General features: G+C 41.6%; 1 protein-coding gene across 1 annotated transcript in view; it reads left to right on the top strand.

Moving 5' to 3' along the window:
- The window catches only part of LOC149286945 (anthrax toxin receptor 2-like), a 152,166-nt gene that overhangs the window by 101,250 nt on the left and 28,599 nt on the right, over window positions 1-22,317 (top strand). The window lies entirely within an intron of this gene.

Raw genomic sequence — 22,317 nt, 5'->3', positions numbered from 1 at the left:
TTGTATCCGTGAACAAAAGTATGTATACTGCACACAGAAAAGCAGAATCCCAGAAAGTGGTCAGGTTTCTCTAGAGATTATCAGACAGATGCACACCTTTTGACAGGAAGCAGTCTCTGCCTACACTCCAGACAGAAAGTAACTTTCCCTGAAGCTCTCTGCCTCTGTTCTGATACACGTGGAAATGAGCAGCTTTAGATAGGTCCCTGGGATGTCTGGGCCCTGGCCAACTGCTCCTTTAGCTCTGTAAAGATGGCCCAATGTATAGTGAGGGCCATGTGTTTAAAATCCTCAACTCTTCTGCAAATTCTTTAGTAAATATCTACTGTATGTCTCTACTAAACTGATTTTTTTTCAACATAACATACCTTATTTCTAAGAATACATTACCGCAGCAGCCATCTGCAACTAAATAACTTGCTTGCTTTTAGGTCATAATATTAAAATTTTCCAGCTGTTCAGAATATTCAGGTATATTAAGCCATATACTATTGAATCACACATGCTGAAAGAGATTATATTCCACATAGACTGGTGCATTGGGTTAAAATGCTGCCATTACTGGATGTTAGGATGTTACTTCAAAAAATTTCAACAAATCTGTTTTGCAAATCATGATTATTGTAAGATAGGATGAAAGTGCCCAAGAAAAGTATAAAAATAAAGTAAATGTCTGTCACAAAAGTAATGTTAAGTGTGTCTCCCTAATTAACTCTTGGCTAAGAGATAGAAACACATTTAGCAGCTAGTTAGTGCATGTTGAAAATAAACACATCTGGTGCTGCGATAAGCTTGTGTGGGTGACAGATGTGGTGATCACTTAACCTGCTCCCTGCTTTTAAATAATTAACAACACACCAGAGAAGCTCTGCTAAACAGCCAGCTGAAGATCCTCAGAGTGCACTAACCAGGGGTATATTTTTGCTAAAGAAAACATTTTGAAAAGTATTTCAGACTCAACCATCAAATACCTGTTTTCTATTATTTATGATACAATGCTTCGGTCGTTGCCCCTCTTTGGCCCCTTTGATTAGTGGACAATTATACACATTGTTACTGAGCTGTTATATTAAAAAAAAAAAACAATATATGAAAGATGGGGTTCATTGTTTTTAGTTGAAAGTTGAAATGTTGGCCTCAAATCATTATTCCTTTTTCTGGTAAAAAATACATTTCAAAACCACTGTGCGGTTTTCTTTTTTAAAACAATTCTAGTTTTTGCATAAATACAGTGTTTTGCTGCATTTTTACCATTTGCATGTTTCCTACTCTGTTATCTTAGCCTACTCTATAGATAATAATAATAATAATGTAATAATAATCTAATGTAGACAAACAGCCTGACTTGTATCACTGACTGTGGTAAATAATAGAATGGCTTATTGTTAATCACCCAACTGCACTCTCTGATTAATGAAGGCCTAAAGAGGAACAGACTTCATTAGTAGGGAAACCTGGAGTCACTGTATATAGCACTACTGTATATTTTATGGATAAGGAGAAAAATATTTTTTTCATGGGAAAATTAAAAATAAATATTATAAATGATATTGATATATAATGATATTATGACCAAAAATATGTAGACACCTGACTGTCACACATATGCAAGCGTGTTGGACATTCCTTTCTAAAACCATTGATATGCATCCCCTATACACTCACACACACGCTTTTGCAGCTAAAACAGACACCGCTCTTTTGAGGAGGCTTCCCACAAGTGTGTATGTGGGAATTTGTGCCCATTCAACCAAACGACCATTTGTGAGGCACTAATATTGGATGAGAAGGCTTGGCTCAAAACAGACATTTCAATTCATCCCAATGATGTTCAGTGGGGTTAAGGCCATAGAGTACAGTGAACTCATTGTCATGTTCAAGATGTGATGTCAGCAACAATACTCAGGTAGGCTGTCACGTTTAAACGATGCTCAATTGGTACTAGGGGGCCCAAAGTGTGCCAAGAAAATGTTCCCCCGCCGCACTTACCTCCTTCCCGCACCACGTCCTCCTCTCCACATGCGCTGCCAACATCAGCCCGCTTGCAGCCAGACACTCGCTGTCCCTCCAGTCGATGACGGTGCCGTGGCCTTTCACCCCACACCACGGTCCATGGGTCGCTTGGAGCACGAGGGGGGGCGTCCAGACAGAGATGGAGGAATACCCTCAGTATCTCACAGGCCCCTTAGGTGCGCGCGCAAGATGGCCTCTTAAAGGGACAGTAGGCGGGATATTCCAGATGGGGTAATTAGGTTCAATTATGACATCAGAGGGTTGTGCACCTCTCTCTTCCCTATAAAACTGAGTCTCTACCCTACCCAAATTGCTCAGATGTACTGTGCCCTTACTGTGGTGATATACTATACTACCTATTTCTATCTGCTTGGATTCTGACCCTTTGCTTGACTTTCATTTGTGAACCTACGCTACCTGAACTGACCTCTGCTAGTCCTGACCACGAATTCACTCGATCCTTACCGGTACCTCGCCGCTGGCTTTTTCCTATGTATCCAGCTTTGCATTCAGGGCTCCATCTACTAAACCCTGACACCCCCACACCATTACACCACCACTACCAGCCTGAACCATTGATACATGGCAGGATGGGTCCATGTTTTCATGTTTACACCAAAGTCTGATCCTGCCATCTGAATGGCACAGCTGGAATTAGACCAGGCAATGTTCTTCGTCTTCATTGTCCAATTTTGGTGAGCCTGTGCGAATTGTAGCCTCAGTTTCCTGTTCATAGCTGACAGGAGTGGCACCCGGTGTGGTCTTCTGCTGCTGTAGTCCATCTGCTTCAAGATTTGAGATGTATTCAGAGATGGTATTCTGCATACCTTGCGTGTAAGGATTGGTTATTTGAGTTACTGTTGCCTTTCTGTCATCTCGAACCAGCCTGCCCATTCTCCTATGAAATACTCAAACCAGCCTATCTGGCACCAACAACCATGCCATGTTCAAAGTCACTTAAATCCCCTTTCGTCCCCATTCTAATGCTCGGTTTGAACTTCAGCAAGTTGTCTTGACCATGTCTCCATGCCTAAATGCATTGAGTTGCTGCCATGTGATTTGTCTTTTTGAAAGATGCAGACTTTTTCCTGTACCACTGGTTGAAGAAAGAAAAACTGGCAATAGGTCTTGGAGTTTGAGTCCATCTTCAACCCGAAAAGGTCCAACAAGGTCATATTTGATAATACCAGCCCATACCAGTTCCCCTCCTCCACCTTGCTGTCATCTGAGTTGAAGTGGAGCTCTGTGCTTATTACTGATCCAGCCACGGGCCTATCCATCTGGACTGTCAAGAGTCACTCTCATCTCATCAGTCCATAAAACCTTTAAAAAGGATATTTCTTGGCCCAGTCTTGACGTTTCAACTTATATGTCTTGTTCAGTGGTTGTCGGGGTTCAGCCTTCCGTACCGTGGCCGTTTCTCTGAGCACTGAACGCCTTGTACTTCTGGACACTCCAGGTAGTTGCAGTTCTGGAATATGACAGCACTGGAGGATGATGGGTTCATGGTAGCTTCATGTTTGATTGTTCTCAAATCTCTGGCAGTTAATTTGCGTCTTTTATTCTTAACATGTTTTTTGCAACCCTGTTGACTATTTGCAACAAAATGTTTGAAGGTTCTGGGATCTTGCCCCAATATCTTAGACGTTTTACAATTTTTGACCTTTCAGAGTCAGTTAAATCTTTTTCTGCCCTTTTTACCAGAGAAAATGAAGCTACCTCATAATTATGCACACCTTGACATAGGGTGTTCATCTCCTTAGGCCACACCCTTCCTCATTACACAAATACGCATCACCTGATGCTTAAATCCAATACAAGTGTATACAGCTTGGAGTTGGAAAATATGCATAAAAATTATGATATGGTCAAAATACTCACGTGCCTAATAATTGTGCACACAGTGTACATCATTTGTTATTAAGTGACAAGCTGTGGATTAAAACTTGAATTTAAAATGGAGTGAAAATAAGTGAAACTAAAAACTGCCCTTGACTGTGTGAATGTACTATGGAAGAACTTAGTGGAACTATTCCTTACATCCTTGGAATCCAGGGTGAAGAAGTAAAACTAATGCAGAAGGTTGTGTGATAATTATTTAGCCCCTTGCAAAAGAGGTGTACTTAATCCTTCATACTGTACTTGTGACAGATGGCAGTGGGTAGACACACAAGGTGACCTTTCCTGTTACCCTGCAGCCTCTGCCTATCATTGGGGGAGCCTTCCAGCAGGTCATTGTTTATATAGTAGAATCCTTAGCCAGAAACAGTAAGTCTAAAAAAAAAAAATAAAAAAAGTTTATCCTCATCATGGTGGACTTTGCTACCCAGTATGTTCATTTTGCAGTCAAACTCATTCAGACATTGTCATAAATCCTTTTGTAATTGCTACCTGTGTAAGGAGATTACTCTGGTGACGTTTGGCTCATGTGTCCTGACTGGTGGTACGGTTCTTTGGGTGACCTTTCTCTGAGGAGCACCTTTTATTTTGGTAACTAGAGCAGTTACCTATCTTGTAGCCAGCTACAAGGAAGGCAGCAATGATGACCAGGAACATCCTGGTAGATCCTTGGTTCCAGTTACACTGGTGGCAGAAGTGGGATCTAAACCTCCACTTGGGACACCAACACAACACCTGAACTAACTTGACAGTTAGTCAAGTTAGGGGTCTGAGCCCTCAAGATCATGAATGTTGTGAGCAGAAGTGGAGGAGAAAGGGCAAGGCAGGTAGATGGACAAGAGAAACACCACAGCTTTTGAATGTGAAGCAGCAGAGACACTTGCTTTCCTAAGCACTAATTAAACAATATTATATACTGACTGGGTTGGGTGGTTTGTCCATTTCCCAACATAATTATCAGCCTTCCTGTTTCAGCTTCTCTCAGTAGCTTCCTACTTCTCCACAAGAAGCAAAACAAAATCTGATCTTCTTATTGACAAGGTAGTACTCAACGGCACCTGCAATTAATTATCTTTTGCAGGTGAGATAAGCCAGAGTATTGGAACTCTGGAACCGGACTCCTGACCTGCAGTCTCCCAGCTCCAAACTGTGGAGCACTCAGAGTGCTCCACCTCAAGGCCCAATATCTGCTTTAAAGTAACACATTTCCCTGGGGTGATATTCTACATTACATTAATCACTAACCTTGCAGAATGTGGGGCAATACATAGAATCTATCTGTCACAATCCCTTGTATAAAATCACCACCAGAGCCCTGTAATGTCCATTCCTCTAGATTGTAGGCATGCAAGCTGGGCCCTCTCTATGTAATATATCAGTTTGTCTTAGTATGTCAGTTCTAGTTTTGTTATACCCATTGAATATATATGTATTGCAAGAAGCACCATGTAAACTGTTAGTGCTAAATAACTAAAGGATAATTAAATAAAAATTGCATGACATTCTACCTTTCCAAATTACAGACCTTAGGAGGTGAGTTTTTTTATTTTTATATACAGTACTGTGCAAACTTTTTAGGTAGGTGTGAAAAAATGCTTTTAAACGTACACGTTAATAGTTTATTTGCTTCAGTTAACAAACTGCAAAGTAAGCGAACAGACAACAAATCTAAATAAAATCAATATTTGATGTGAGCACCATTTGCCTTCAAAACAGCATCAGCATTAAAATGTAAAGGGGGCAATAAATGGCAAAAAAAAGGCATTTAAGCTACTAAACAGGAAGGCAGTGAGGAAGCACTAAAAAGCTATCGGGAAAAAAATAAAATATGTAAAAATCAGATAAAAGCAGCAAAATTGGAGACAGAAAGACTCATTGCCAAAGAGAGTAAAACAAACCCCAAAATGTTCTTTAACTATATAAATAGTAAAAAGGTTAACAATGAAAGCGTTGGCCCCTTAAAAAGTAATGAGGGAGAAGTTATAGACGGGGATCAGGAAAAAGCTAATCTATTAAATATATTCTTCTCTGCTGTATTCACAGAGGAAAATGAAATGCCAGGTAATATACAGCAGGATGAGATAAATGCCCCAGTACATGTCGCCTGTCTAACGCAGGAAGAAGTGCAGTGCCGCCTAAAAAAAATCAAAATAGACAAATCACCAGGTCCAGATGGCATTCACCCCCGCGTTCTAAGGGAGTTAAGTAATGTAATAGACAGACCCCTATTTCTAATATTCAAGGACTCTATAGTGACAGGGTCTGTTCCCCAGGACTGGCGCATAGCAAATGTTGTGCCAATATTCAAAAAGGGGACAAAAAGTGACCCGGGGAATTATAGGCCTGTTAGTTTAACTTCTGTTGTGTGTAAACTGTTTGAGGGTTTCCTAAGAGATGCTATTTTGGAGTATCTCAATGAAAATAAGTGTATGACTCCATATCAGCATGGGTTTACAAGGGATCGGTCCTGTCAAACTAACCTGATCAGCTTTTATGAGGAGGTGAGCTCAAGACTGGATCGGGGTGAATCGCTGGATGTCGTATATCTTGATTTTTCCAAAGCATTTGATACGGTGCCACATAAAAGGCTCGTACATAAAATGAGAATGCTTGGGCTGGGGGAGAATGTGTGTATGTGGGTAAGTAACTGGCTCAGTGATAGGAAACAGAGGGTGGTTATTAATGGTACATACTCTGAGTGGGTGACTGTTGCTAGTGGGGTACCACAGGGGTCAGTTTTGGGTCCTATTCTTTTTAATATATTTATTAATGACCTTGTAGAGGGATTGCATAGTAAAGTATCAATCTTTGCAGACGATACTAAGCTCTGTAACGTGGTTAACACAATAGAGGACAGCGCACGATTACAAATGGATCTGCATAGGTTGGAGGCTTGGGCTGGGATGTGGCAGATGAGGTTCAACACAGATAAATGTAAGGTTATGCACATGGGGAAGAAAAATCCAGGCTGGGAATATGTATTAAATGGGAAAACACTGGGGACGACTGACATGGAAAAGGACTTAGGAGTTTTAGTTAACAGTAAATTTACCTGTAGCGACCAGTGTCAGGCAGCTGCTGCTAAGGCAAATACAATCATGGGGTGCATCAAAAGGGGCATAGATGCCCACGACAAGGAAATAATTCTACCCCTGTACAAGTCACTAGTCAGACCACACATGGAATACTGTGTACAGTACTGGGCACCAGTGTACAAGAAAGATATAGTGGAGCTGGAGAGGGTTCAAAGACGGGCAACCAGAGTAATAAGGGGAATGGGAGGACTACAGTACCCAGAAAGATTATCAGAATTGGGGTTATTTAGTTTGGAAAAAAGACGGCTTAGGGGGGACTTAATAACTATGTATAAATATATAAGGGGACAGTACAGAGATCACTCCCAGGACCTATTTATACCCAGGACTGTATCTATAACAAGGGGACATCCTCTACGGCTGGAGGAAAGAAGGTTTCTACACCAGCACAGACGGGGGTTCTTTACAGTAAGAGCGGTGAGATTATGGAACTCTCTGCCAGAGGAAGTGGTGATGGTAAACTCAATAAAAGAGTTCAAAAGGAGCCTGGACGTGTTTCTTGAAAGCAATAATATTACAAGTTATGGATATTAGATTAATAGGGACAGAACGTTGATCCAGGGATTTATTCTGATTGCCATATTTGGAGTCGGGAAGGAATTTTCCCCCTGGTATGGGGCAATTGGCATCTGCTTCATAAGGGTTTTTTGCCTTCCTCTGGATCAACACAGTAGGGACACAATATGTATATAGGTTGAACTTGATGGACTTTGGTCTTTTTTCAACCTTATGAACTATGTTACTATGTTACTATGTAATTCTTTTAGGTAAACCTGTTCATAATTTTTCAAGGAACTCAGCAGGTAGGTTGTTACAAACACCTTCGATGACTAACCACAGTTCTGTGGATTTAGGCAGCCTGAGCTGCTTTTCTTTCTTCATGTAATCTCAGACAGACTTGATGTTGAGATTAAGGCTCCATTGGGGCTATACCATCACTTCCAGGACTCCTTTACTCTGAAGATAGTTCTTCGTATTATTATAAGATCTTGGTGATGTTGGTTGTATGTTTGGGGTCATTGTCATTCTGCAGAATAAATTTAGGGGCAATCAGATGCCTCAATGATTGTATTACATGATGGATACGTATCTGCCTGTACTGCTCAGCATTGGGGAGACCATTGGTTCTGACTATATTTCCAACTCCATTTGCAGAAATACAGCCCCAAATGGGGAGGTATTTTAGTGTGTAAACAAACACCAACAAGGACTTTTATGGCATTACATTCTAAAAACACAGAAATTAATATTTAGTTGATCCTCCCTGTAGCAGCTTCCACTCTTCTTGGAAGGCTTTCTACATGCTTTTGAAGTGTTTCTGTGGGAATTTGTGTCCATTCAACCCGTAGAGCATTTGTGAGGTCAGGCACTTATGTTATACAAGAAGGCTTAACTTGCAATCTCTGTTCCAAAGGTGTTCAACGGCATTGAGGTTAGGTCTCTGTGCTGGCCAGTTCCTCCACACCAAACTCATGCAACCATGTGAACCTTGCTTTGTGCACTGGGGCACAGTCATGCTGGAATAGAAAAGAGTCTTCCCCAAACTGTTACCACAAAATTGGATGCATAGCATTGTCCAAAATGTGTTTGGCATGTGCCCTTAAGCATATGCTGAATGTGATGTCATTAAAGTTCCTGTTGGTATAATGGTCAGATGTCCCAATACTTTTGTCCAATACTTTTGTGTTAGTGTAACTAACTGGGTATTTTTTTTTGTAGGTGTCTGAGTGTGTATGTTAGTGTGTGCATGTGTTTTAGTGTTTGTGTCTCTGTGTGCTAATGCTTCTGCATTGAGATAGTCTCTTTCCAAGTAGGCTATTTTAAGTAGGAGTTAAAAAGAAACAGGAGTTGGAAAGAGAAAAAGGGGTTCCACAAGGTACTGTATTTATACTGCTATATATTTATTGGACTGTTTTTGTTGGACAATAGTTCTGTACTTTTAACTGTTTATTTTTGACGGGTGTTCTTGTTTAACTGTTATTTTGTAGATTCTCATTTATTTATTTATTTTTTCTTATACTTGATTGTGAGTATGGTTATGTGAGTTAGCAAGATTGATGATCTGACTCAATGCACATCTTGCTTCATGTATGCATGCCTGGATGAATCTGTCCAGGGTCCATACCTCAGGTGTGAGCAAGTGGTTTCTCTGGAAGCTCATATTAGAGATCTTGAGAAGCAAATTGCAACTTTGAGAGAGATAGACAATCTTGAAAGGAGTCTGCTGCTCACTGAGCAGAGATTAGTGGGTGCAGGTAGTGAAGAGGGAGGAGATAAGTCAGCTGGGGAACAGGCATGTAGCTGGGTAACAGTTACACGTTGTGGTAGAGGGGGAGGAAAGAGGAAAGGTTTAGCTAGTTCTGACCTTGTGCAGCCTAACATATTTGCCCGCTTGAGTGAAGATGTTGGGTGCATCAGCTCAGGAGTAGCTATACTGGAGGAAGCTGTTCCTTCTAACAGCCGAGGGAACAGCCCCTCTAGTATGAGTGGGGTTGAGAGCGTAAGAAAGGCTAGACAGGTTGTGGTGGTAGCGGACTCTATTATTAAGAGAGTAGATAGGGTAATCTGCCGCTCTGATAGGCTCAAACGGACAGTTTGCTGTCTCCCGGGTGCTCGGGTCCGGCATGTTGCTGACAGAGTGGATGGATTATTGGGGGGGGCTGGGGAAGACCCGGCTGTCATGTTCCATATTGGTACCAATGACAAAGTGTCATGGACCGGGTCCATAGAGATGACTGCATTGACCCAGCACGCCCAAAGATTGTGTGCAGGAGTCACAGTGCAGTAGTGGAGTTGGACAGGGCCTGGTTGCAGGGCGACCACACTCACCCAGGTGTTGAGCACCTAGGGTTGTGCAGCCAAACACCAGCGCCCTGATATAGCAGCGGATGAAGTCCAGAACGAAGTGAAATCCTGCAGGCACCCTGGAGCAGGCATGAAACATATCACTAGAATCACGTGCAGGATGCTGCAGGCTAGGAGTATGGAAGCTAAGCAAAGGATATAGCAGAAACATAACAAGCAAGGGGTACAGGGAGCACAAGGCGGACATAGCGAGGAGCAGAGAGACCAAGCAAGAAAGAGAACCAGACAAGACATAAATACAGGGCACAACAAAGAACAGGGAACAAGACAAGGAACACAGGGGAAGGAGTGAGGAGCCAGAATCCTCGGACGCTTCTCCTTTAAGTAAGGATAGGCCATATAAACTAGGACATAGGGAGAGGAGAGAGGAACCAGAATCCTCAGATGATACAAGGAAGAAGGGCAAAGGTACATAAGAGACAGACAAACATGAATACAGGAACTAGCCTAGAACTATGTGATAACAATTGGAGATTCCGTCACATCATATGGCGATAGTATGCTTAGCCCACCACTACGCCAAAGTACTCCAATGACGGTGGGTCCTAACGCTAATCCCTGCTGACAAAGATACAAAACAAACCAAACATGACATCCAAACACATAGCACTGGGACATACCTTTAGACTGCAGACTGAGACAAACAGAACACACAGGAGGGGCACACCTTATAAAGGATACAAAGCAAGAGCAAAGAGCTGAAGCAGAAGCAAGGAATGGGAGATCAGAACAGAGCAAAAGGAAATCCAGGAATGGATCGAAGCAAAACAGGGAAACTGAAGCAAGAGCGAGATATGCAGCTCCGCTGCCTGGGTAGAACGTGACACAAAGTCAGTGGAAAATGGAAGGTCCTAAAGAATGAGTTCAGGGAATTAGGAGATAAACTGAAGAAAAGGACCTCCAAGGTAGTATTTTCAGAAATATTACCTGTGCCACGCGCAACAGTAGAAAGGCAGCGGGAGATCAGGGAGGTAAATGCGTGGCTAAAGTCATGGTGTAGAAAGGAGGGTTTGGGCTTTCTAGAGCACTGGGCTGATTTTGCACTTGGGTACAATTTTTATAGTGGTGATGGATTGCACCTAAACGGAAGAGGGTCTGCTGTGCTAGGGGAAAGGATGGCTAGAAGGCTGGAGGGGTTTTTAAACTAGTGGTGGGGGGGGGACACAGAGATCTTGAAAATGGAGATAGCGCAGAAAGGAGAGGGGCTTCAGATAAGAACAAGGGGGGTGGAGATGGGGGGAGGGGCAAGATCAGAACAGAGGAGGTATGTATTAATAAAAATTCTCATACAATTCAAAAGACTCAGGGTAATATTAAATGTATGCTTGCTAATGCAAGGAGCCTAAATAACAAAATGGGAGAACTAGAGGCAATAGCATACACTAAGCATTATGATATAATAGGCATAACAGAAACATGGTGGGATGAGACCCATGACTGGGCAGTTAACGTAAAAGGTTATACGTTATATAGGAAGGACAGAAAAAGCAGGAAGGGAGGAGGAGTATTCTTGTATGTTAACAACGAGCTAAAGTCAAATATTAAGCATCTTGAAGGCGACAAGGGATTTGTGGAAGCTTTATGGGTAGATATCAACTTGGGGCATAAAAAAGGAAACAAACTACTGGTTGGAATATGTTATAAAGCACCTAATGTTAATAATGATGAGGAAGAGCAGCTGTTAGAGCAAATTGAGAAAGCTGCACATCTGGGTAACACGTTAATTATTGGAGATTTTAATTACCCGGACATAAATTGAGATAGAGGGACCAACAGTTCTGCAAGGGGATTCAGGTTTTTGAACCTGTTAAATGACACATTCATGTCACAACTGGTAGAAGCACCAACTAGAAAGGATATTTGTTTGGATCAAACAATGTTGATCTTTTGTCTAACATTCAAGTGGGGGAGCACTTGGGTAATAGTGATCACAATATGGTCTCTTTTGAAATAAACTCAAAAAAGAAATTGCCCATGGGGAATACTAAAACGTATAATTTTAAGAAGGCCAATTTCAATAAGATTAGGGCAGCTTTACAACTTATTGACTGGAAAAAACTCTTCAAGGATAAAAATACTGAGGAAAAATTGAGTATTTTCAAACAAATATTAGCAGGGTACACTTCTCAGTACGTACCACTAGGAAAAAATATAAAAGAAACAAATTGAAACCGATGTGACTTAGTGGGGACGTTAAGCAGAAAATTAAAAATAAGAAAATGGCTTTTACAGCGTTTAAATCAGATGAATCAGAGGCATCCTATATAAGATATAAGGAAGCCAATAAAGCATGCAAAAAGATGATTAGATGGGCTAAACTAGAAAATGAGAGGGTGATTGCCAAAGAGAGCAAAACTAACCCCAAAAAATTATTTAAGTACATAAATTCGAAAAAAAACAAAAAATGAAAACGTAGGTTCATTAAAAACAGAGGGGGGAGTGTTGGTTAAGGAGGACCAGGAAAAAGTAGAAACTTTAAATGACTATTTTTCCTCAGTATATATTAAGGAGGAATCTATGGCAATGGATATACATAGGACCACTGAGAAAAATTTTCAGTCAAACTGTGAGTGGATGGCTCAGGACAAGGTGCTGCAGCAACTAAAGAAAATTAATGTTAACAAAGCTCTGGGTCCTGACGGTATTCACCCACGAGTACTTAAGGAGCTGAGTCAGGAAATAAGTGAACCTCTGTTTCTAATCTTTCGGGATTCTTTTCTTTCAGGAATTGTACCAGAGGATTGGAGGAAGGCAGATGTGGTTCCTATTTTCAAAAAGGGTTCAAACTCTGTGCCTGGAAATTATAGACCTGTGAGCTTAACTTCCGTGGCTGGGAAAGTATTTGAAGGGCTGTTTAGGGATAATATTCAAGAATTCCTTGGGAAGAACAATATTATTAGCAAAAATCAGCATGGTTTTATGAAACATAGGTCCTGTCAAACTAATTTAATTGCATTCTATGAAGAAGTAAGTAGAAGTGTCGATCAGGGTATTGCAGTGGATGTAATCTACTTGGATTTTGCAAAGGGGTTTGACAAGGTTCCACACAATAGGTTAGTATTCAAACTGAAGGAAATTGGTCTAGATGCAAATTCTTGTTCTTGGGTAGAACATTGGCTTAGAGATAGAGAACAGAGAGTTGTTATAAATGGTAAATTTTCAAGCTGGTCAAAAGTGGTAAGTGGTGTCCCTCAGGGTTCTGTTCTGGGACCAATTTTATTCAACATATTTATAAATGACCTGGCAGTAGGCGTTGAAAGTCATGTTTCTGTGTTTGCAGATGACACTAAACTAGGGATATTACAGTGCTGCAGAGGGATCTAGATAGACTGGGGGACTGGGCCCACAAATGGCAGATGAAATTCAATGTAGACAAATGTAAAGTTATGCACTTCGGGGTAGCGAATGCACAAGCAACCTACACCCTAAACGGTAGTGAATTAGGGGTAACGACAAATGAGAAGGATTTGGGAATTGTTATAGACAACAAACTAGGCCTCAATGTGCAATGTCAGTCTGCGGTTGCTAAGGCCAGTAAGGTATTGTCGTGAATAAAAAGGGGCATCAAGTCGCGGGATAAAGATATAATTTTGCCTCTGTATAAATCAATGGTAAGGCCGCACCTTGAATATGCTGTGCAATTTTGGGCACCTATTCTAAAGAAGGATATCATAGCACTAGAAAGGGTGCAGAGGCGGGCTACAAAATTAATAAAAGGAATGGAGCACTATAGTTATGAAGAAAGGTTAACTAATTTAAATCTGTTTAGTTTAGAAAAACGTCGCCTCAGAGGGGATATGATAACATTATATAAATATATTCGGGGCCAATACAAACCATTGTGTGGAAATCTGTTCATAAACAGGACTATGCGTAGGACACGTGGTCATGCGTTCAGATTGGAAGAAAGGAGATTTAGACTAAAGCAGAGGAAAGGGTTTTTTACAGTAAGGACAATAAGGATGTGTAATTCTCTGCCTGCAGAGGTAGTTTTATCGGAGTCTGTACAGACGTTTAAACTGCAACTGGATGGATACCTGGAAAAACATAATATTCAGGGATATCATCTTTAATTATGGGGAAACAGCTTATTGATCCAAAGAGAAATCTGACTGCCATTTTGGGGTGAAGAAGGAATTTTTTCCCCTGGTTAGTGCAAAATTGGAAAGAGCGAAACCGGGGTTTTTTTTTCCTTCTTTTGGATCAACAGCAACAAATTAACAGATATAGGAAAGGCTGAACTTGATGGACGCATGTCTTTTTTCTGCCTATGTAACTATGTGTTTTAGTGTTTGTGTCTCTGTGTGCTAATGCTGAGTGTCTAGTTGTGTTAGTGTGTGCTATTCATTCCATCTCCCTCTCTTTCTGTATACCGTATTTGCTCGATTATAAGACGACCCTGATTATAAGACGACCCCCCCCAAATCTGAATATTAATTTAGGAAAAAAAGAAAAAGCCTGAATATAAGACGACCCTATAGGAAAAAAGTTTTACCAGTAAATATTAATTCATCTAAACTATTTTTTTTTTTATAAAAGCTATGATTGAGAAAAATATTTTGGTTTTATTTCCTTCTATTTTCCAACCTGCCCCCCAGTTATGCACATCTGCCCCAGAAATGCCTTATACCCCCTATATGCCACTGTGCCCCATGATATGCCTTTTAACCCACTAAATGCCACTGTGCCCCACGATATGCCTTTTAACCCTATATGCCACTGTACCCCATGATATGCCTTTTGACCCCCTATGTGCCACTCTGCCTCCAGAAATGCCTTATACCCCTATATGCCACTCTGGCATTTAGAGGGTTAAAAGGCATATTATGGGGAAGAGTGGCATATAGGGAGGTTTAAGGCATTCAGGAGGCAGAGTGGCGTATAGAGGGTTAAAAAGGCATTGCTGGAGGCAGAGTGGCATTAAGAGGGTTAAATGGCATTTCACAGAGCACTCTGCCTCCAGAAATGCCTTATGCCCCCCATTTAACACTGCGGGGAACTCTGATCTCTGACAGCCGGGGAAGGTCTGTGCGATGGATGCAGACAACCCCCGCTGCTAGCCACACCTCCTTCCTGCTGCAGCGGAAGTTGTCTACGCGAATCGCGTAGACATCTACACGCTGCCCCAGCTACACACCGGGGACTCAGAAGTACCGGTAAGTGGGGCGGGGGGGGAGACAGGAGGATCCAGGTCCCCTGCAGTTGCGGGGGATCTGGATCTTAGTCGTCTCATAGTCAGACCTATTTGAGGTCTGATTATAAGACGACCCCGATTATAAAACGAGGGGTATTTTTCAGAGCATTTGCTCTGAAAAAAACCTTGTCTTATAATCGAGCAAATACGGTAATTAATAAGTACAATGCCTTGAGATATATTAACCTAGAGCAGCAATTACTAAACCTCTCTAATCATATATAAAATGTATATAGGAGGAAAAAAAGATGTAGTCTCAAATAATAATTTTGTGTACTTCTCCACCACATGAAATTATAGATGAATTTAACATTAAGTGTTTGAGATTTTTACTGTTAGACACAACTAAGCTTGTGTGACCCCAGCTCAGACAAATCATGTCCTTATCTATTTCAGCTTCATTGTAATCCTACAGACTTTTCCACTGAATTGAGTTTGAATTTAGAAGAAAATGCTGTAGTTTCCCAGGGGCCAGTCAGAGCTGGACCTTGGGAGGGACGCTAACACACACACAGAAACTTACACTAACATGTACAAACAATCACACTAAAACACACACACAGAAACTCACACTAACATGCACAGACACACACTAACACATATCTAGATACACAAACACACCCAGATGCTCACACTAACACATGCACACAGACATTTTCACACGCATACATAGAAACTCACATTTACACATCCACTAACACCACCACGAAAACCCAGACATTGGCACTCAAACGCAGACACTAATGCCACACACACACAACCAGACACACATACCCAGACACATGCTAACATACCCAGACGCACACTAAGATACCCAGACACACACACATGACTGTGCTCCTGACTCCCTGGTGTCTAGTGGGGACAACCTGTGGATGCCTGCATGATGTGTGTAGATAACCTTTGCTGCTGCCTGCCACTTCCGCCAGGGCTTCTATGATGGAGGGTCATGTCACGCCAGCGCTCATAAAAGCTCCGGCGGAAGTGGCAGGCAGCAGCAGAGGTTGTCTGCATGCATTGCACAGACATCCACAGGCTGCCAGAGAGGAGGAACCAGGTCCTCTGCACAGCACCAGGGCTAAATAAAAACAACAACAAAAAAACACCTGCCCAGCACCCGGAACTGCATGTCCCGGGCATAAGGTGATACGAATTGCGCACCCCTGCACCAAACCCTGACTATAGGCCGCAGACCCACTTTAAAGACTTAAATTAGGAGAAAAAGGTTCCTATAAGGCTAGGTTTCCACTTGGGTTTTTGTCCTGCGTTTTTTTTCTTGATGAAAAACGCCAAGAAAACTGCCACTGCATTTTCCTGCGTTTTGGCGTTTTTTTCTGGAGTTTTTTCTGGCGTTTTAGCCTTTCTGTGGAAATTGCTTTTTTTGACCTTAGGCAGTTTTTCCAGCCTTTACAAGTTAGAAGTTTCACCCAGCTAAAAGGGATTAGGATAAATGGCAAGTATCTGCCCCCTGATGTCATTTACTTGGTAGAGTTCTACTTAAACACCCCGGCGGACCCTTTTGTCACTTTTCTGTGGTTTGTAAGGCGTGCTTTATTCCGAATGTCTGCTCCTCTAGGAAGATTGGCCCCAAATGATGGTGCAAATTGTTTGCTGTTGCTTTTGGCACGCAGGATCCAGTTGATGCGTTGCGTATGTTTGTTTGTAATGGCATGTTTGTTCCAAATGGTGTAGAATTCAATATGAACTTTGTTTTGTGTGAAACTGTTTGTTTCCAGCCTATTTCTCGTAGTTCACACAGATACTGGGTCCATCCTCTGCATTGTAACTGTGGAAAAAACGCCATAAAAAACGCCAAGGCAATAAACCCACATGGCTTTTTCATGGCGTTTTTTCTCTCCCATAGACTTCTATTGGAGAAAAACGCCAAGATTTCCTTGCAAAAAACGCCAGAGTGTCAACATGCTGCGATTTTGAAAAACTGCCACAGAGCCCAAAAAAGCAGAAAAACGCCAAAGAGGACTGAAAAAACGCCGAACAGAAAAACGCCAAGTGGATATGGCATTCTGCGATTTCCTATTGAAGAACAGCTAACATCTGGCTGCAACGTTTTTTCACTAAAAAAACGCCAGGTGGCGCTATTGGCGTTTTTATGGGCGTTTTTAGCTAAAAAAACCAAGTGGAAACCTAGCCTAATAGGGCCAATACAGTATTTTTTTTTCAAATTGTGTTGTGGGCCCATGCCTTAATCTGGCCCTGAAGGCACTGTATGACATCTTATCCCAATGCTCAGGATCAATCACTGGCATGCATAGCCTTAGAGCACTTATAGAGAGATCTGTAGGAACAGACCTCACGCTCCCTTAATTTCGGGTCGGTTAGAGGGAGATTCATGAACTCCACAGCTGGCCATGCTCCTCCAGCTGCGAGAAAAGAGCCAACAGGATGATGGACACCTTGCTGACCACTGGAGGTGGTGTACCCACACAAATTACATATTTTCTAAAAAAAAAAACACTACTCAAAAACTATTTCTAATAAAAACTGTGAAAAAAAATTAATTAAAAAAAACTGTATAGCATTGCCATGTGCTCCTGTGTGGGATGGTTTCTCACTTCTGCTTCCATTGGATTTTTTTCAATAATTACACAGAATAATGCATTTCATGTTCGGTGTGTGTATAGTTATATAAAAATCTACAAAAACTAAATTTTTGATTCCATATTATGCCTTAGTAATAATCATTCTTCTTCGAAATCCTCAATAACACTAGGTGACCAAGAATATTCTTCATGTGTTATTATCCAGCGGTCTGGAACCTCTCTTTACCGCACACAATACTAACTGTCAGATCCATACTACTATGCAAGTTCTTTGTCGAAGTGGGCAGGACATACTGCACATTTCCAGTCATATTGCACATATTGCAAGTCCCATCCATCTTGTCTGACAATTTCCACAATAACAATGATTATATTGCTGCATGGTTTTGTTGTAGATTAAATTGCTTCTGTCCAATCAAGGTTATAAAGAATTTTGCCCTCTTATGACCCTGTAGATGTTGCCTTTGGCCCCCACTAGAATAAAACCACACAGCAGTTTTCATAGTTCATAGACATCATTACATTTTGATATATTGATGGACTTTTGGACTGTGTCCTAAGTCATGTGATCATGATAGCCTCCGTGCCATGGGCTCCTGGAGGGGCCTGAGGGGCAGCCTCCTTCCTACAGACTATGGGCCCTGACCTTGAAAGGTGTTCTGTTTTTGGGTAGGTGGGTGCAGGGGGGTCCATTAGGACTACTTCTTCCCCCTGGTATGGAATTCCATGTTTCCCAAAGAACAAGAGACTCTAAAGACTGTAGAGCGCGGAAACAGATTTGCAGCACTTGCATTTTGGGAGGGGGTTCATGTGTGGTGTTTTACTCTCCATCGGGTCAGGACTTACAGGACAGAGACCTCCATGGCCAGTATTTGCATCTGGATCTGATATCCAGCAGGTTTCAGCCAGAAGTCAGGGAAACGCCTGTGTTTATCATCCTCCCCACAGACTACAATAGCGACCCCCTACTGGGCTGAGTGCAAATACTGAGCCGTATGCAAAGGAGGACCTGATGGGGAACTTTGTGTGGTTTGTTGCGTCTATTGTATGTAAATTACCCCCTTGTACTGTTTAAATACCACTGTGTTTCAAAATAAACTGTTCACCTCAACATGAGTGCTGTCTGATGGGGTGGGCTGCTATGACAATAGCCACATTGTGTAGCTAAGCTTCGGCTACACACAGTGCCAGCACAGCGGCGTCCCCCCTTCTCTCTACAACGCTGGTTCTGTCTGGCACTGAAGGGGTTAATTGCTGGTGTCCCGGCAAGAGGAAGCAACGTTTGGCAGAAGTAGCCAGTTGGGGTACAGGGCGTCCTGTCACACAACCAATGAAAGGTTCATGTTGACTGCTCAAATTAAATACAAATCACCAGAATTTATTTTTATATACAATCTCCAATTTATTTACATGAGGACACAACTGTTACGTTTCAGTACACTCGTATTGCTCCTTTAATTATTAAATAACTTCTGTTTTATTCATTAGTTCCCTATTGGCTACTACATACTTTTCTTCATAAAATATCTACCACTCACTAATCAAGTTTGCCAGTTTTTTTTTTAACTTGCTAACGTAATTTTTCCATTTTAATGTTAGTGCTTGGTTTCCAAATATCTCCAACTATTATAATTTTAATAATGTTTTGAACAGTTGCCAGTTTAATTTTCAGTGCTAGAAAATTAGAGGTAATTTATTTATTAATTTCAGCCAATGTCTCTCACAATTTTATATATTTTTTCATATTTTTTTAATGGATCATAAAATTAAGCTCTTTTATTGTAGACTCATAAACAATACAAGTGGTAAGTTAATACTTTACAAATAGGTTACTGTGGATTTAAATGTCAATTATCAAATTATCATTCACATGATGGCTAATTCTCAATCAAGCCATATTTAGTATAGCAGTATAACCTCATCTACTGGACACAAAAGAAAAAAAATGCAGCAGATACCATTCTAATTGGTATTCTTACATTTCTAAATAAAAATACAGTGGATGAATAATAACACTTTATATAATGTTTAGCAAAATGTTTTTTTTTTATTTGAGGATTGAGAACATGACTCGCGTTCTTCTGGATTACAGAGGATAAAGCAGAGGTGCCAGAATCAAGATGCACCTGGATTTTTAGCATACTACCTGCCATATTGTTTTGGGATTTACAATATTGTTACTTTACAACATATTTGTTGGAGAAATACTAACTCAATAGTTAAGATTGTGGCCCTTGAGTAGTTAGTTATACTTGTTAAGTAAGACTCAATTTAAGTAGAATGTAAGAGTTTTTGCTAAACTGTGCTGTTTAAGTCTAAATGCTTATTGGACAGTTTCTACATCTGATAGTATGTAATCAATCATAATTCTCAAGTGCAGGGGCAGCAGATTGTTACTAAAAGGAATACATTGGGGTTGATTCAAGGCTCCTAAATAAACTTGGCCGATACAGGACATTCATTCTTTATACAAATGAATGTATTTAAGGCCCCATTGTGCTGGTGCTTAACACTCTCCCTCACACTCATGGTCTCAACATGTCCAGGTAAAGCAGAACACTGAGATATGATGTCATATCCCAGGTGTCATGATTAACTCATATGATGTAGTGGATGCATGGAAGGGTAAGCCAGCAGAGGTGGTTAATTTATTTGTGTAAGCATTAAATGGGTTAATCTTGTGCATGCCCTGTGTATGAGCATTGGACTCATTTTGCTTTGGGGTACGATCTCTATAGCCATGATGGAAGAGGGTCCAATGTGATTGTGGAGAGCATGGCTAGACAATTGGAGTACATTTTAAACTAGGATTGAGAGTGTGGAGTAATAAATACTGGGCTAGACAGTATAGAAAGGCATGGTGTTTTAGTGGGTGGGTGGGTCTGGTGGCTTGATTTGTACAATTAATTGGGCGAAGGATATATTTTGCCTCCCAAAACAAGGACAGAAAGTGTTGTGTTAACTGACAAACTTAATGTTGTGTCTACAAATGCTCACAGTTTAGGGAATAAGATCCATGAACTTGTGACATTAGTGGCAACTAAGAATGTTGATTTAGTGGCTCTTACTGAGATGTAGCATAAGGAGGAAAATTACTGGGACATAGCAATACCTTTTTATATGCATTTTGTATAACAGCACTGTGACCCATTTTATACTTACGAGAACAAAAGACAGAACTGAATAAACATATTTAATCTAATCAAATTCAGTATTCAGTATTTTTTTTATATATATCACGTTACTAAGGGGGTCAACTATATAGATATCTTAGTAAGAGGATTGTGTGCATATCACAGACCTATTGTCTTTTGGTAACCTGGTCTTGGTGGTGGCAACGTGTGACTGATTGGGGTTGTTGGTGGTTGCTTGGTGCCCTGCAGGGAAGGTGACAAATGCACCAGAAGTCTGGTTGGCATTCAGCCATTTGTACACCCATACTCCCACATCATGGCTTGACCGGTGGGATATATATATTTTTAGAGATTTTAGTGCTTATGAGATTGTGCTGCAAGGACATCTTTGCATTGAAAGAATTGAATGTTTTCTGTGTCATTCCCAAATACTGAACTCAGTGCTTGTTAAGAGACATATTGTACAGTACATAGAACAGCAGTCCCAGGCGTAGTCCTAGGCATCACTAGACAATCTTTGCCGTGAGAGAGCGATTCGAGGGAAAAGCTGAGGAGCGAGTACAAGCATTGCTGGATTATGACATGCAACAAGCAGTGCATAATGATGCCTCAAACACTTCTGAAGGAGGCATGGTCACAGGGGAGATACCTGCAACTGATGTCAGTGACGTACCGAGATCTGGAGATCCCTTGGACTCTTATCTACAAACTGTTTTCAGATACGTTGACTCAGCAGATGCAAACCTACGACTTCAGCTTATCCTTAAATATCAGGAGGCTGCAGAGCGCCAGGCTGAGAGAGAGAGAGAGGGAGGCTGCAGAGCGCCAGGCTGAGAGAGAGAGAGGGAGGCTCCAGAGCGCCAGGCTGAAAGAGAGAGAGGGAGGCTGCAGAGCACCAGGCTGAGAGAGAGGGAGGCTGCAGAGCGCCAGGCCAAGAGAGAGAGGGAGGCTGCAGAGCGCCAGGCTGAGAGCGAGAGGGAGGCTGCAAAGCGCCAGGCGGCAAGAGAGCATGAACAAAAACTGGCAGAGTTGGAGAGGTCAACTGCCTTACCTATCAGTGTTGTTTCCAGAGACTCTTCCGCACCCAAACCACGTGCAGAAAATTTCCCAACTTTGGACAAAGATCGGGATCTTGATGTTTTCCTGTGCAGTTTTGAAAAGGTTTGCAGGCAGTACCAATTACTAAAGGACCAGTGGGCAAAGTACCTCACCCCTGGTCTCAGAGGTCCTGCACTGGAAGCATTTGCAGAGCTACCAGCAGAATCTGACTAGTACTATGAGGCACTTAAGGCTGCACTGCAGAAACAGTACAACCTTATTCCTGAGGTATACTGAAACGCTCCACCGAGAGCTACGCTATAGTTGTGGGACACCTGATGAAGGCATTATTACAGTGAACTAGAGGGCTGTTCCCCATCGCCCAGCCTACTGTACCATCTTCTGCGTCAGCTTCTACCTCAGGGAGAGGGGGAGCTAGTGCCACTTCTATGTGTGGTGATAGCTGCAGATGTTTTATTTGTAATTGTAAGTGGGGCACCTTACTACTACCTGGCCAG

This window comes from Sceloporus occidentalis, unplaced genomic scaffold (assembly GCF_023333645.1).
Source record: "Sceloporus occidentalis isolate IW3139 unplaced genomic scaffold, rSceOcc1.0.p SCAF_65, whole genome shotgun sequence".
Lineage (NCBI taxonomy): Eukaryota > Metazoa > Chordata > Lepidosauria > Squamata > Phrynosomatidae > Sceloporus > Sceloporus occidentalis.
Note: the sequence above shows the minus strand (reverse complement) of the source record. Positions and strands in the feature narration are given on the sequence as shown.